The 16,709-nt window shown below is 47.8% G+C and overlaps 1 protein-coding gene and 1 long non-coding RNA gene across 5 annotated transcripts in view; one reads left to right on the top strand and one right to left on the bottom strand.

Moving 5' to 3' along the window:
- Positions 1–16,709, bottom strand: part of LOC139750236 (uncharacterized) — a 562,931-nt gene that overhangs the window by 432,537 nt on the left and 113,685 nt on the right. The window lies entirely within an intron of this gene.
- Positions 1–16,709, top strand: part of ChT (choline transporter) — a 125,703-nt gene that overhangs the window by 88,007 nt on the left and 20,987 nt on the right. The window lies entirely within an intron of this gene.

The raw sequence follows: 16,709 nt of genomic DNA, 5'->3' as shown, positions 1-16,709 counted from the left end.
CACAAGTCCCTTGACACAACAAGGAGTGAAAAACAGAAGAGCGGGGATTTCCTCAAGAAATATGATAAAGTGGGAGATCCAGATAAGCCAACTACATCTGACAGCATCCTAGGATGGTAGGGAGGAAACGTGTAAGGTCATGGAGTAAGAAGGGATAGGAAAACTTGGTTGGTTCTCTGGTCAAACATGCGCTGCTGCTTGTCATGGGTTCGTGCCTGAGGTAGCAGCTGGCTCTCAAGACATCCACCGCGTCATGGGTTCGAGTCTTCGTGACTACCCACACATCGACAGTCAGACTCCTAAGCGTGCAGGCTGGTCCTTACACTCTTGTCAAGGACCATTTCGCTCCAAAGGAGTGCAACATTTCCCTGCTCCTGGTTGGAGTGGAGCTAGTGCAAGTGCAATAGCCAAATGTAAGGTGTTTTGGGTATATATAATCATCATCATAACATGAATGATGATATTAACAACGACAATAATAATGATGATAACAATAATAATAATAGTAATAACAACATAGTTAACACACTCACACATATATCTCACACACACACACACACACATATATATATATATATATATATATATATATATATATATATATATATATATATATATATGGTTAAGAGATGAGGGTAACCCGACTGAAAATCTCTCCCTAAAACACAAACGGTAACAAATGGTAATCACACACACACATTTAATAGGATTAACCTTTACACGAGGGACAAAACATTGCAAAATAGGCGACCAATTTTTCCATATCGGACAGATGGAGCGACAAAATTCTCATGATTTACAAGAAATGTTTAAAAAAGTTTCGGACAAAAACTTGTTTCCGACAGAGTTGGCCATCACATTAGTTTAATCATGTGTGGGATTGGCGCTCCTGCTATCGTGGTTGCGATTGGCCTCTGCATAGTACGTCCCGTTTTGATTGGCTGCTTTATGCCGCTGTACCAGATTAATGTAAGCTTTACGATGGAGGGACCTTATTGGCTGGTTGTTTATGTGACGCTAAAGTTGATCGCTGGCTGGCGTACACTGCTGTCTGGCGTACACTGTGGCTAGCGTACATTGCTGGCTGGCATTGTGGGCTCACGTACCCACCTTCCCTCGCAGGTGTGTATAATAAATTCACTCTCAAAATTGTGCCAGAAAAGAGAGAATGAACTAATCTAAGCGATACACGAAAAATTATACAACTATTTACATATTCATGAACGGTTCCTCCGCCTGCAAAGGGGGGTGGGGATGGTGGCCCCTACCCCGTGTCTCTGCTTATGCCCGTTTTCATTTTGTCATGGATTTTTTCCTATCGTTCCTATTGGTAAAAGATGGACACATTTTTTTTGTCTTATGTTTGTGGAATGTAGAAAGGATGATACATTTCATTATAAGAAAAAAAATAGTCCTTCCTAGCCATCCCCGAGACCCGTCCCGTCTGGAGCCATCCTGCTTGCCTACCCTGCTTGGCAACTCGACCCCGATAATCCGTTTACATCCTCAGGTGCAAATGGCATATATAAAAAGACCAAATGAAAGAGGAAAAGGCAACGATGGGAAAATGCAAAGGAAGCGACGAACTGGGACCCAGCTTGGTGTGGGGGGGTCCGGGAACACTTGCCCAAGACTTAGTAAAGCCAAAGACTTTTTTTGATCATTTTCCCGCGCGCGTCACGCACAGGATTACAAACCCCACGAACAACACACGATACCTTCACCCGTTAAATTCCTTCGATATCATCCAGATATTTCACGTCTTACACAGCAGTAGTGATTTACCTGTATGCTACCAAAAGTAAAAAGGATGGGTCAAAGCCATTTTCTGTCGATACGGCTCTGCAAAAACAGGCCAAAGATTGCCCGGCCTCGAGTGGGTGTGGCCAGCCTGGCGCGTCCCCCCCCAGTGCTGATCAAGAAGTCCGTCCCGCGAGGGCTCTTAAGGGACCCCGCGTATAATGAGAGCAAATACTTATACCAACCTCTTGACTCCCTCCAGGGGTTTAGCAGTCTAGGAGACTCTCTTCCTACCCCGGGAGATGGAGGATTGTCAGTCAACACGGCTTTGCATATTGTTATGAGAGGGTCTGGGAGGTAGGGAGGAGAGCGCCTGTAGAATAAATTCGACATTCCGTCAGCAAAGATCGACTGTTCCCTCGGAAATAGTCGACAATATGTCAACAAAAAAGAGAGATAAGATACGTCTCCGAGAAAGAACTACTGAAAATATGATTCACCAGAAAAGGTGAGGAACAGAAATTATTCAAAGGTGACAGAAAGGGATCCAGCCATCTTTCATGGATGATTTGGAACTAGGCTTTCAGGAATAGTGTAGAGAATCTTAATCTCTCGTGGATGGTATGAAGGCCGATCCTTTTCTACGAATGGTCGAGGCATGTACGAGTCTTTTACAGATAGTATGGATGTAGACTATGTGTTTATTATGGAAATATCTTGCACAAGATACTCTATAACTGATTTTTCAGAGATGGTTTGGAATCTAGTCTTTAGCAGATGGTTCGATAGCTGGTCGTGTTTGGATGATCTTGAAAGTCTTGGACAACCAATAAAGAATATCCGGATAGTCAGATATTTGTTTTTTGTCCGTAATCTGAAACAGTCTGTCTTGGCTAGTGTGGAAAGTGGTCCCTCCAGTGCAATCTGGACGAGTGTTTTTTTGATGGATGTTCAGGAAAATGGACTCTTATGGCTGACGAGGGAAAAGCTCATATTTCACACACGACCTGGAAGATGATCTCTCATGGATCGGCTTTGGCATTATCCCTTCATGGACGACCTGGAAGCTGGACTCTGGAGGAAAAGTAGGAGTATTAAACCGATCTTTTGAGCATTGAGGATATAAAGGTCGCCCCATCCTGCCTGGGGGTAATCATACTTTTAAACTCCAGGATTTCATATTGTCGTGTTCCAGACTCGCGCCGCCCTGCTCGAGGGATTAAGGAACGATGGAATGATCCAGCTTCTGGCTATTACGGCGGATCGCTGGAATGAACCAATTCCCGGTTATTGGCTTCCAGGAGGCTGGAAGATGCTGTTAACGTTCCATGGACACACCTCTCTGTCTTGAGTCTGCCTCCGTGGGGAAAAGCAGAGAGAGAGAGAGAGAGAGAGAGAGAGAGAGAGAGAGAGAGAGAGAGAGAGAGAGAGAGAGAGAGGTTCAAAGTTACCAATCGTATCCGTTACCACTGAACATTTCGTACACAAAGCCAGGACAGACTAAGCCGAGTTTGGCTCCGATTTCCTCATGCCTACCACATACATGGACGACAGCCCAGGGCTCACTCTAGCAGGACGTGGTCAATCTCTTTGGGTGCAGGAGGTCCACACAGAGGGGCTGAGGATACACCCTCTCCCACACGACGATGGAGCGGAATCTTAAACAAGAAAGAGGCAGGACTTTGAGTCCGTCGTCAGAAGTTGAGAGGAATGCTATATATGAGACTTGTTGACAGTCCTCCCCAGGCTCTTCAGGTAGGGGTTGGAGGAAGCAAACCCGTGTTGTTGCTGGTGGTCACGGGTGGGTGAGAGCTGTGTGGCTGACGGTAAATAATCGTTTGCATGAGTTTCCGTTACGGCAGCATCGACGTGATGCACGATGGTGCACGGTACAATCTATGAGCACAACGGTACAGCTCAATACGACGGTACAAACTATGAGCAGGACGGTACAGTCCCTGAGCAGGATGGTACAGCCCCTGAGCACGACGGTACAGCCCCTGAGCACGACTGTACAGCCCCTTAGCATGACGGTACAGCCCCTGAGCACGACGGTACAACCCCTAAGCACGACGGTACAGCCCCTGGGAATGATGGTCTGGATCTATTGGTCGGGTAAAAGGTTGCGCCATCACGGCCATGGGTGGCTGTGTCCAAGACTCGAAACGACGTGCTCAAGGGTCGTACGTTCGTGCTCAAGGGTCGTATAATCGTGCTCAAGGGTCGTACGTTCGTGCTCAAGGGTCGCATAATCGTGCTCAAGGGTCGCACCGTCGTCTTAAAGCTGTCTAAGACTGGCTGCATGTGACAGGAGGTCGAATATACCTGTCTGCTTACCACAGGCCAGGTATCACATCCGAAGCGAAATTCCAAAATATTCCTCCACGCGTGAGGCGCGGGAGGTCTGTATGCACAGAGGAGTGTGAGGTAAAGATCGTAATTCGCTTTTACTCTTCCCTCACCAAACTTTTATCAGAGAGGGAAAACTGACTGCAAGTTCTCAACACACGTCTTTTGAAGAATTCAATATCGAGTTAAGGGAATAAGAACGAAATTTCATTCGGATATGGAAATTAAGTAACCGATTCGCTGTTTCGTGTTTCAGAAGCAACGGGGCGAAGCGGCTTCGAAACCCGAGACACCGTGTGGCAGGTGGTTCATCATCCCATAAGAAGAATTCTATTGCGCTCAGGTCTGTCTATTCCGGGGGCAGCTCACGCGAGGAAGAAATTGAATAAAAGTTCCGGTGGAAGATGTTGGCTTAGCAGACGCGATCACTGAGTGATGGAAATGGGTTCATTCAATTCAAGACACGCACAGGCCTCTCCAGGTAGCCATTAGCGCCTCCGAAAAGACTTCTCATGATGACCAATTTCCTTAACTGATGGGCAGAAAACCATTTCGTATCTTTCGATGATCAGTAGTTTTCATAAGTCAATATCTCCGGGTCGTATATCAGTCCGCCACCAGAGGGGGACACAGGGGTTGGCCAAAGATAGAAAGAAATGAAAGAGAGAAAGATGAAAACTTAATGCAGGTACCAAGAACCCGTGGTAGCCTCCAGCCACAACCTTCAATCCACAACCTCCATGGCACAACCCTTCTAACCTCCGTTTATCCTACTTTATATCCTCATCAGGCTCGACTCACAACCCCGCTTCTATCCCAGGCTCCATCTACCCACAACACCAGCAGCTGACTTCGGCAACAACCCCCTCCAGCACTCCCCCACCCCAGCCATGCGAGCGGCCCCAGGCTAAACACACCAACACACTCGATGAATAATTAATTGGTTAACGAGAGGAGACGAGGAGGAGGTGAATGGTGGGGTAGACATGTGGGGGTGATGGTGGGGTGGAGAACGAAGCAGGAGGAGAAGAAGAAGAAGGAAAATTAGGGAGGAAGGGAATGAAATAAGTGGAGATTGGGAAGAAGGGAGGGAGGGACGTGCCAAGGAAGGAAACGGTAGGACAAAGGAGGTAGGAAAGAAAGGAAAAAAGAGGGTGAGTGGGAAAGGGAAGGGAAGATGGGGAGGAAAGATAAGAGAGGGGTGGGAAGAGGAGGAAGGGTAAAGAGGGTGTGGGATAGATGAGAGGAATGGAGGTGGTGGTGGAAGGGGAGGGAAGAGGGCTTGGAAGGTGTGTAGGGAAGGAGGGGGGGGAGGGGGGAAGAACATGGGTGAGGGGTTGGGTTGGGTAGGGTGGGAGGCACATCTGGCCAGACTCTGGTGGCCACACATTTATTACATTACCACGGCCGCGCCAGTGGCTGGGGGAGCGACGCCCGTCCTACCCCCACCACCATTGACGTAGTTAAAACATCAGTGAGTGTACGACCAGCGGGGATGATAATCGACTTACGATGATCCGTAGCAGAAATAATGACTTACGCAAGACGAAGAATTCACGAACCAAGATACTCGAGATATGCCGTAAAAGATCTTTATTTCTTAACATCTATCCATCTATCTATCTATCTATGACGAATCGTAATCATAAAATGAAATAAAAATCCACAGAAAAAATATATAAAGCTTCAAGTTATGTGAGTTTGGAAGGAAGATACATTCACTGGGCAGCGGGAGGGTATCAGGGTCTACCTCAGAGCGACGGGGGCATCTGTAGCCAGCGAGGTAGTGGGGCACTAGGATCCCAGTTCTATGGCAATAAACTCCCTCAATTAGTCTTTGGATAAGCACTTTATCCACCTCATAGACGTGGAAATGGGTTTAAGGATAAATAAGTGATCAATTCACTGAAAGCGATCCCGCGCCGCAGTGTCTCGAGCCAATGATTTCACCGTAATCATTAAGATGGATGGGGAGACCTGAAGGTCCTGAGGGAAAGCTAAAATAGTAATGGATCACATTAGGGCTGACGAGTCTGAGGAATGACTCTAGCGTTTCGAGGTGACGTGGGCTGATCACTGGCCTGTCCAGAGACGTCACGATCCATCTTACAGTGGGACGTCCAGCCCGTCACAGGACGTCTAACTCCTGTCCAGCGACGTCCAGCTTGGTCCCTGAGGTCCAACCATTGCTTGAAGACATGCAACCGGTGTCCCGAGACATCGAACGTGTCTTTTAATTGCCCCGAGATATCTGACATGTCCAAAGATGTCCAACTAGTGTCTGGAGACATCCAACCTGTCCCTGGATGTCCAACCAATGCAAAATCGTCGTTTATAAATTTCAAAGTCGAGGAGTCAGAGTGCTCGAGTCTTTCCCCAGAAATTTCGAACTTGTGTCTCGATCCTGTACGATGGGTAAGGTAAGGCATAGGAAGGTTGGGCAAGGTGTAAGGTAGGGCCGGGTAAGGTAGGGCTGGGCAAGGTGTAAGGTAGGGCTGGGTAAGGTGGGGCTGGGCAAGGTGTAAGGTAGGGTTGGGTAAGGTGTAAGGTAGGGCTGGGTAACGTAGGGCTGGGCAAGGTGTAAGGTAGAGCTGGGTAAGGTATGGCTGGGTAAGGTGTAAGGTAGGGCTGGTTGGGGTGTTACGTAAAGGAAACTACTGTTATGAGGCAAGACGTAAGATAGAAAGTCAATTTCTTTTGTGTTCCTCTGAAACCCTGTGTAAGGGGAGGTGGGAACGATTAGTCTACTCCCCTAACCAGTTATATGTGGGGTTCCCTGTACACCTCCAGCCTGGGGTAAGGATGGGAGGAGAGGGGACCACAGCAACTGGGTGTGGGCGGGCGTCCTAAACCCCTCTTCTTCAGGTGTACTGGGGCGGGGCACAAAACTTGACTACAATCGACCCAGCCAACGTCGTTATACACACACACACACACACACACACACACACACACACACACACACACAAAATGAAAGGAGGTGGATGGGGGGCGAGGAAGAGGGGAGAGGGATGTCCTCTGTGTGAAGGTCAAGAGGAGTCTGGGGACTCGGGTGAGCGGGTCACTGGCGTCCGGGGAAGGATTAGTAAAGGCACAACATGAGGGCCAGTAAGTAGCGCGGGGGCGGGAGTGGATTGGAAATGTATTCCCGTAGAGGTCGAGAGAAAGTTAACGGTTGAGAAAAAGTTAGAGAGAGAGAGAGATTACGGGAGAGAAGGTCAAGGTCAAGGGTTTAAAGTTGGGCGGGATGGGTCATGGTTATGAATGAGGTCAGGCAGGAAGCTAAGGTGGGACAGAGGGGGAGTTAAATGACCCAGATTGGCCCAGAGGAAGAGGAACCGCGAAGGGATTAACTGCCATGAGCCGGGGGCTGAGGAGGGATTAGGGTGATTACTGGCCAAGGATAAGGCTAAATAGGGGCTGGTGAGGTTAATGGTTCTAACTGAGGGGGGTTCGAGAGCATTAAGGAAGGTCTGCCTGGTTAATGGTGAGGAATTAGGTCGCTATTAATGATCATGTATTCCATTAAGGTGGACAGTAAAGAGGGACCAGCGTTAAATGATGATGATAATGACGAAAACATCATCAATCAATAGATAGGTACAGGAATAAAGAGAATATTTAAGCAATAAAGAGGTAAATGCTTTATCCAGTGTGTGTACTGGCGTGTAGAACTCTACACTCCCTATAAGTGGTTATCACACGACCAGTTTATGTCGATATGAACTCTCTTTTTCATTCAGTAAAAGAAAATTAAAAAAAATTTTCGACACTACGTGGCGGAGGGAGAGGGAGGCTGGCTGGGGGAAAGGGGGAGGGAGGTAGCTGTGGTACAGACAGGTTACCAGACACACCTGCCAGGTACCATGACCCTCCACCTCACTCCTACCACCTCCTTCCTCCTTCCTCCTCCTCACTCCACGACTCAAGCCAGGGATCAGGCGAAGACAATCTACATACTAATGCGTTACTACCCTGTTTTTGCTCTCGAGACTGAAGGCTGGAGATGCCCAAGACCATAGAAAAGATTTCGGTCAGTAATGATGACTAGCATCCTATTAGATATATGATATCGTGATCATAAAGATCAATAATGTTATGCATGACCTACGACCACTTTAATGTCATGCGGTCAACATTTACACATCTTCTGGATTCCTAATACAGTGGCTGTCTACTTCCCTGTGCTGAAGAGGCTGCTGCATGTGAAAGCCTATACGTAGGTCCATGCATCATGCACTCACATTCCTAGACGGTCAGTCAACAATTGTGTCACTCAGGGAAACAGTTAATTAAGAAAACTATGATGAGGTAGTCAGGCAAACTGGCATGTCTACACACACACACACCGTGGGGCCAGTTTCTGTCGTTCAGCGAGGAGAAGCTGTCGTTCAGCGAGGAGAAGCTGTCGTTCAGCGAGAAGAGGCTGTCGTTCAGCGAGGAGAAGCTGTCGTTCAGCGAGGAGAAGCTGTCGTTCAGCGAGGAGAAGCTGTCGTTCAGTGAGGACAGACCGTCGTTCAGTGAGGACAGACCATCGTTCAGTGAGGAGAAGCTGTCGTTCAGAGAGGGGACGACTGGAGGAGCCTGTCAATCAGTCAGACAGTCAGTCAGAGCTAGTCTGGCTGTGGCCCAGCAGACGAGTATGAAGAAAAAAACAAAAAACCTTCCCCCTGCTCCTCCTCCTCCTCCTCCCGTCCAGGAATTTCTCTGAATGAACCAACCAGCTGGAGGGAGAGTCTGGCTGGCCAGATCTGAATTTCATAATTCATGCGGTCGGCCCAGCGGGTGGGTGGAGGCCCTGTGGGTGGGTGGAGGCCCTGTGGGTGGAAGGGAGGGAAGTGGGGGTTAGTGGGTCTGCAGACCTTAAAAATCCGTGTTTTGAGAGGCTTGCCGGGAGTGACGTCACGCTCCCTCTCATCTTTGTTGTCTTTTCAACTTGGTGAAAAGGGCGTGCTGGGTCTCGAGTGTGTGAGAGGGCGTGGAGAGCGCGTGGAGGGCGTGTGTGTGGGGCGGGGTGGGGGGGGGGGGGGAGAGAGGAAGGCATTTTGGGCGTGGTCTGTGGGGCAGTGTGGCAGAGAGAGAGACTTCGAGACAGACGGGATATGAAGAGGGCGTGGACATCACTCACATGAAGTCAGCCACTGTGTGGAGACGATGGATGACGGCAACTTGGTTAGGGTCGTGGGCGGGTGAAGTTTGGGGTGAGGGGGAGGAGATTGGGGAAAAGAGGGGAGGGGAAGAGGTGGATTGGGGGTGGGAGGAGGTAGGTCGATTAACAAAGGAGAGGTGAGGGTACTGGGGTGGTGTGGGGTGGGGTTCGATCGTCCTCACTGGGTCACCACCCACAGGTCGAGGGCTGCTGAGGTCATGTGACCCAGTGGCAGGTCAGGGACTGTGTCGCCACACACAGGTCGAGGGCTGCTGAGGTCATGTGACCCAGTGGCAGGTCAGGTACTGGGTCACCACACACAGGTCGAGGGCTGGTGAGGTCATGTGACCCAGTGGCAGGTCAGATACTGGGTCACCACACACAGGTCGAGGGCTGATGAGGTCATGTAACCCAGTGGCAGGTCAGGTACTGGGTCATCACACACACTCTGAGGTCAAGGGCCACTAAGACCGTACTTAACAGATGACATGTTCGCGTGGAGGCGTCTGGTCTCCGTCATGGTACTGCTCTGTTGAGAAGGTCGACCTACCACGAAAAGACACAAATGTCATTCTACTGACTCATCTCTCTCTATTCTTTTCTCTCTTCTGCCTCCAGTCACCTCCTACTCTCATCGCACTCTTATTTCTCCTTCCTCTTGTCTTCCCTTTGTGAAATCTCTTCTGACCTTTCCTTCCTTCCTATTTCTCCTTTCCATTAATCGCGTTTCCCCCACTTCCCCTCCTTCCTTCCATCTCTGTCACAAGTGATTGATTCTCTCAGTATTACCTGCTGGGGAGGGGGGACGGGGGACTGCTGTTCACTTGACAAAGGGAAAGAATGGGAAGGGAAGGGGGTCGAGTGACAGGGGCAGGGGGAGAGGAGGAGGAGGAGTAATAAGACCAGGGAAGGGAAGGGATGGGGTAGGAAGTTCAAATGCCATAAAAGGTTTATTTCTTTCTTGACTTGAGTGACTTGCGTGGTGCACCTTCCTCCCTGCACGTCTTACGGTCAAGACCTTCCTACACTCCCACTAGACACTTCTGGTCTTGCCCTAAGTCCTCCATTCTATCTTCTGTCCTATGACTCTACCCTCCCCTACTCGCTACATCCTATACCTCCTCCCCACACAACCTCCTCAGTCTCCCCCACGTCCCTTAGATACATCTAAATCTGTTCCACAGTATCTCAGTACTTATAAGTTTCATCAGTACATCATATGCACTTCAGAAAGAGCTTCGGGCAAGTCTGGACACTCTTATGTTCAGATATAGATTCAGTTTTTTCTCCTTCCGTCGCCGGTAGATGGCACCACTTTGCTTGGCGCAACACAAGAGCTGGTGGTGCCAGGCATTAACTTCATCCGTCATGAAAAAAAAAATATATCTCCCTGTGTCTTGAGGAAATCACTCACACGACCACGGGAAAGTAGTGTAACGTGAGGGAGGAGCGAGAGACACACGACGGGTGAGGATGCACGTCGACCCTTCCAGCAACACCCTCATCACGACCTCAATCAAAAGATTGGACGCTCTACGATGACTGTCATCGACACTGATGCTAAGTTCGATGTCTACACAAGACGCCGTCGCTCACACCAAAGCCGATGCCAACGACTACACAGACGGCGACTCAGTCAGTTATAAACATCTACTCTTAATGGTGGAGGAAAACCAAGGGGTCGTCCGTCTTCCATGGAAATATCACGACATTGATACAAGGCTGAACCTCCCTCCATGTGAACCTCACGAACCAACACCAAGTATCACCAGCACTGAGACCACATGACTACCATAGGAAGGACCTCAGAGCAGCGCCACAAGATACACAAGGCATCAGTAAACACAGCTTCATATTCTTTCGTATTGAAGGTCAGAACCCGGACAATTCCAGACCACAAGCCGGACACTTTAAATCACAATCTGGACAATTCAATGCGATGGTCTAGAAGATTATAGGCCACGATCTGGACAATATTTCTAAACGAAGATATGGACAAAATCAACCTATGATTATCTGGCCCATTTTTGGCCATAATCTGTGACTCTTGTGTACTACATGTCAAGCAAACTATGGCCCATATCACATCAGTGATAACAGCTCTGAAGTCTGTGGAACGCGGTCCCACGACATTAAGGTCTATGCTGTAATTCCCCAACAGACGTCATAAACTTGTATGTACCAGTATGTATGCTTAATATAGCAGACCTAATTAGTCAGCTCTTTTCATTAGGGAATTTTACTGCTGGACAAAGTCTACCAGCTGCCTCTAACCCTACCACACCAAATGGGCAGCAGCTGTTAATTATAATAAGCTCACATGATAATATACAGCGTAGGGAAACTTCAGCTAACTCATGTCTTGAGTGGGATCCTTGGTACATGTGTAGGTAGGTCTCACCATCTCTCCTGCTACGTAATCTTCCATCATGGTACATGACGTGCTGGGCGATCACCATCCATAAGCCACTAGAATAAACATTCGTAACACTATCCTCCCGCGGGGGAAGTTCAAGCCAAAACAACCCTCAATTTCTGTTGTGGAGGATCAGCGTCTCAACTTCATTTCCCCAAACGTCCAGCTGGTCGAACTCTACCAGACTGAGTGACACTGGGAGGAGAGGAATTTCATCACGACGTTTGGAAAACTATTTAGCAGTTCACAAAACCATCTAGACTAGGGAGATTTGAAGACCCAGTAACAAAACCTAGCCTTATCAAACATCTCATAACATGGAGGCCCCCAATGAAGGAACCTTTGGTCAGCCTAGCTGCAGGCAATGACGCGATGGAAAAAATTTCTGAAATGTTCCAGTCTGCCTTAGCAACTGCCCAACAGCGCATGACTGGACTCAGCCAGCCACCTGAATGGGGAAACATTTGTTAAATGGACTGAACACGCTCACCCCTAACAGCAGAGAGTAGGGGAGGTATTAGGAAAATGAAGGCTAGGAAGACCATACCAAGTCTCCCGACCAAACCCTTTGGGTAACAAGGAGCCAACGAACTACGTAATTCAACACCCGGGGGCAACTCCATCCAGTACTGCTAATGTGCCATAGGAGATGATGGCTGAGCTAAAGCTCAATCATGAAGCATATAATCCTCTTTAGGATGAATCAAGAACAAGATAACTGTGTCATATGATAACACAGTCTGAACTGAAAGCAGTCCTAGTCACAGGCAGCGGTAGGTGTCCTTGGGTGACGATGATGTTACATGAAATGTTAAAACTTCAACGCCACGTACCCGGCAATCCCCTCCTTGTATCATTAACATGAGCTCTGTGGCCAGAATTCTACCTACCTCCAGGACGAACAGCTTTATCAATGCAGTACCCAAATCTAACCAACCAAATGCCTTTAGATCTTTATCATTGACTATTATTTATGTAGAACCTTACAGAGGATGGTCTCGGTCGTCTTTTACATAGAACTAAAAATCTTGTCTCTATCTATGTGGTTTTATGCACAGAAAGGGTGTTTATTACTGCATTACGACCTTCCTACTATTCAGACGGAGTATTATTACACCATCTTCCTTGATTCTAAATCTACTTTTGTTGCTGCCAATCAACACCTAATCTCGTATAGACTTGTTAAAATGGTTGTGTTGGATTTTTGACTACTTGTCCAACAGACAGTCACCTGTTCTGCTTCAAGGACGAATATGTACAATCAGAGAGTTGGATCTAAGACCTCCGTAGGGCGGTGTACTCAGCCCCACCTTGTTTTATGTTCAAATCAATGTTCGAGTAGGTTCGAATCCTGGCGTTCGCAGTCGGTCTAGAGTCAAACCAGATGTTCATCCTTCCATGTTGGGCTGGTACATAAAATGGGTTTATAGCTTAGGCTAGAGTGTATACAGGTGTATACAAGATAGAGAACTAGAACAATATGATATACAAGGGTCGACGTGCTGTCAAAGGGCTGAACTAGGCATGTGAAGCGTCCGGGGTAACCCATGGACAGATTTGTGGGGCCCGGATTTGGATAGGGAGCTTGGTTTCGATGCCTTACACATGAGAGCTTGGGAATGGATGTGGACGGATGCAGCCTTCCCTCGTCTGTTCCTGGCCCTACCTCCTATGTGGTAGTGTCAAATGCTTTACGGCAATCCAAACACAAACAATCCACCCAGACTTCTCTTTTGTCTAATCCTGAACTCACGCACAGAAGAATCTAAGAGGTTCGTAACACATGGCTTCCTTTCTCTGAAACCATGTTGTCTATCACTTAAGTAGTTTCTCCTTAGTGGGGAGTCATCAGTGTGTTTTATGATTTTTCTTGTCCAGTACCTTACAGACCACGTATGTCAGGGATACCTGTCTGTAGTTCGACGCCTCCTCCCGACCTTCCTATACACAGGTGGAACGTCTGCCTTTTTTCGACCACTATGGCACTTCGTCTTCCTCCAATGACATCTCGAACAGTGCCTCAAGTGGTGCATCAAGTGTATCAGCACACGTCTTCAGCACATCAGGAGAAACATCATCAGGATCATGAGCCTTGTATGGGTCATGAGCCTTTAGTACTGTGTTAATGTTTTCTTTCGATACCTCAATACTCATTAAGACCTTCTCCTTGTTCCATCTCACTGCTGCTGGGGCAGTAATGTCTTCCACCGTAAAAAGACATTTCAAAATGTCAATGGGTTCCTCACATACCCTTATATCTATATCGTCCCCTACAACTCTTTCCTCTGAACTTCCCAGGGTGAGTAGGTGCTCTTTAAGTGACAATTTACTCCTGATGAATGCATTGAGAAGTTTTGGATTTTCTTCTGCCTTGTCCGTTTTCCAAAGTTGAATCGTTCCTCCTTTCTCGTCTTGCTATACTTAGTCATTGTTCTCCTCCACCTCACAAATCCTGGTTGACTGGAGGGTCATCTACGTTACCGTCACATCTCGAAGGTCCTTTGCCCTCTGACACCGCCAGTGACCCATTCCTCACCTCCTCCTTAAGATTCTGAGGTTAAAAGTACCCTTGTTCCTCCTCCTTCATTGGAAATTGTACAAAACCTTTCACCACAATGTAGTGGTTTTTGATTCCTCAACTCCATTTTCCAGTTCTTGTTACCACAGAACCTGATGAATTATGTGTAGTTTCTACTACCACATCTACCACATACTCAAACATTACGTGTGTGTGTGTGTGTGTGTGTGTGTGTGTGTGTGTAGGACTAACACAGTAAATAAATTCCTATCTCTATTAACAACAACTCTCACTTAGATTCGTTCATTCCCTCTAAACATCGTCCTACACCCGGAGTGTTGCACACCAACTTTGTTAAACCAACATAACACCAGAAGCAAACACGTAGCCGTTTGAAAAACTTGTCCCTCGCTAATGAACTATTTTTCTTACCAATTTGTTTGTGTAATTTACCAGCCTCTCGCATGACCAAGTTCCTCCTGATGAAGTTTACCTGTGTTAGTGGAACGTGGTTTTGTTACATTCTGAAACGTGTTTCAATTTGATTTCTGCTTTTGCTCTTTGAGGTTGTGTGTGTCTGCTTCATTACCAGTCTCAGTCTGTGTGCTGGTCTGGTTGACGGTGTGTTCGGTTCAGGTCTGGTGTCGAATCGTGGTTTGTATTCTTTCTTGTTTTATTGACGTTTCAGTTTCTTTGATTATGACGTGCGGTTTGTTCTGGTTTCAGTTTTGTGGTGAATCAGTTTACGTTTTAAATTTCCTTATTTATCGACTCAACTTTTCTAAGCTTTGATTCCAGGTTCATTTCGAACTCTGTTGGAGCTGATTCGTTCATCTCGTTCATCCGTTTCGCTTGAGTTATGCCTGATTTTGACTCGTGTTTCTCGCCAATTCACATTTTTTTTGGACTGTTTATTTTGATTTCCCATCGTGGGAGGACCCTCCCTGTCTTCGTTCTATTTATCATCTATTCTCATCTATTTCTCCCCCGTGTCAACACAGGTTCCAATTTTAGACTCATTATAATTCCTACACCAGATGGTGTATGTTTAGCTCTCACCTTCGTGTGGATTCGTGTATCGGCGGGTTAGCTCTTCGTGTGATGCACGAATGGTTACGATTCTCGTGGCATTGTGACGCGCGCTTCGTACTGACGCGTCTCGTTCTCAGATCAATAACTTTCATTTTTTGTCCTTTTTCTTCTTTTTTTTTTGGTCTCGGGGAGAGAGAGAGAGAGAGAGAGAGAGAGAGAGAGAGAGAGAGAGAGAGAGAGAAGGAGCAGCAGGAGGAGCAGCAGCAGGAGGAGCAGCAGCAGGTGTGGTGGCTTCTCACCCACCCATTTTACCCCTGCCTGCTTCCTCACTCCCTCCCTGAAGCCTCTCTCACTCCCTCCCACCTTCGTCCACGTCGCTGGTGCTCGCCATCCTCTCGCCCCACCAGTGCACCACCCACCCAGGGTGCGTCCCTGATGCATCTGTCTGTGTGGAATGAACCGAGGCTTCCAGGTCACACACACACACACACACACACACACACACACACACACACACACACACACACACCCGTCGGACAGTTTCGCCCGCCAGCTGAAAGTCGACTCAGCAATCGTAAGAATTTCTTGGTAAAAAGCAGAACGCATTTAGAACCTGCGTTGGAGCGATCAATATATACGACAATGGGAATTCATAGCCTCGTTGAAAGCTAACACATCCCCACAAAGCTATCATGATAACTCCCACGAAGCTACCATGAACACCCTTCCCCCACAAAGCTACCATGAACACACCCCCTCCACAAAGCTACCATGAACACCACCCCCACAAAGCTATCACGATCACCCTCCCCCCACAAAGCTACCATGAACACATCCCCTTCACAAAGCTACCATGAACACCCCCTTCCCCCAAAGCTACCATGAACACCCCCTCCCCCACAAAGCTACCATGAACACCCCCACAAAGCTACCATGAACACCATCCCCACAAAGCTATCACGAACACCCCCTCCCCCCACAAAGCTACCATAAAAATAAATCTAAAATCGTAACATATCTGACCGTTGGTTTCCAGAGAACGCGACATAATTCACGACTTTGGTCGAAGAATAGAATTCTCTGGTCAGCGACCCAGCTGATAATACTTCTGACTGGTGACGTCACTCCCCTTCCCTCACGTTACTGGTGGATGTGCTAATGGCTGGGGGACGTCACTGACCTCCTTACACACCATTGGTGAACGTACGACTAGTCTGTGACGTCACAGTCATTCTCACACACCACTGGTGGACGTACTGCAAGCTAACCACGTCACTGCCCCTCCCTCATGCCAATGGCGGACGTACCTCATCACGTCACTGGTGGACATGACGTCGGTTGGTTGATTGGTTGGTTGGTTGGCTGATTGGTTGGCTGGGACTTAGATCTATCGCCTGCCTGGTTCCTTAATGTCACCAAAGTCAAGTTATAATCACCACACTTTCACTGCATATATGGCCCTTGCCAGTGACGTCACTGTCCTTCTTCCCTTACGTCACTGTTGG

Source organism: Panulirus ornatus, chromosome 9, assembly GCF_036320965.1.
Source record: "Panulirus ornatus isolate Po-2019 chromosome 9, ASM3632096v1, whole genome shotgun sequence".
In the NCBI taxonomy this organism is placed as follows: Eukaryota; Metazoa; Arthropoda; class Malacostraca; order Decapoda; family Palinuridae; genus Panulirus; species Panulirus ornatus.
The sequence above is the reverse complement of the archived record's forward strand: the minus strand, read 5'-3'. Positions and strand labels throughout refer to the sequence as shown.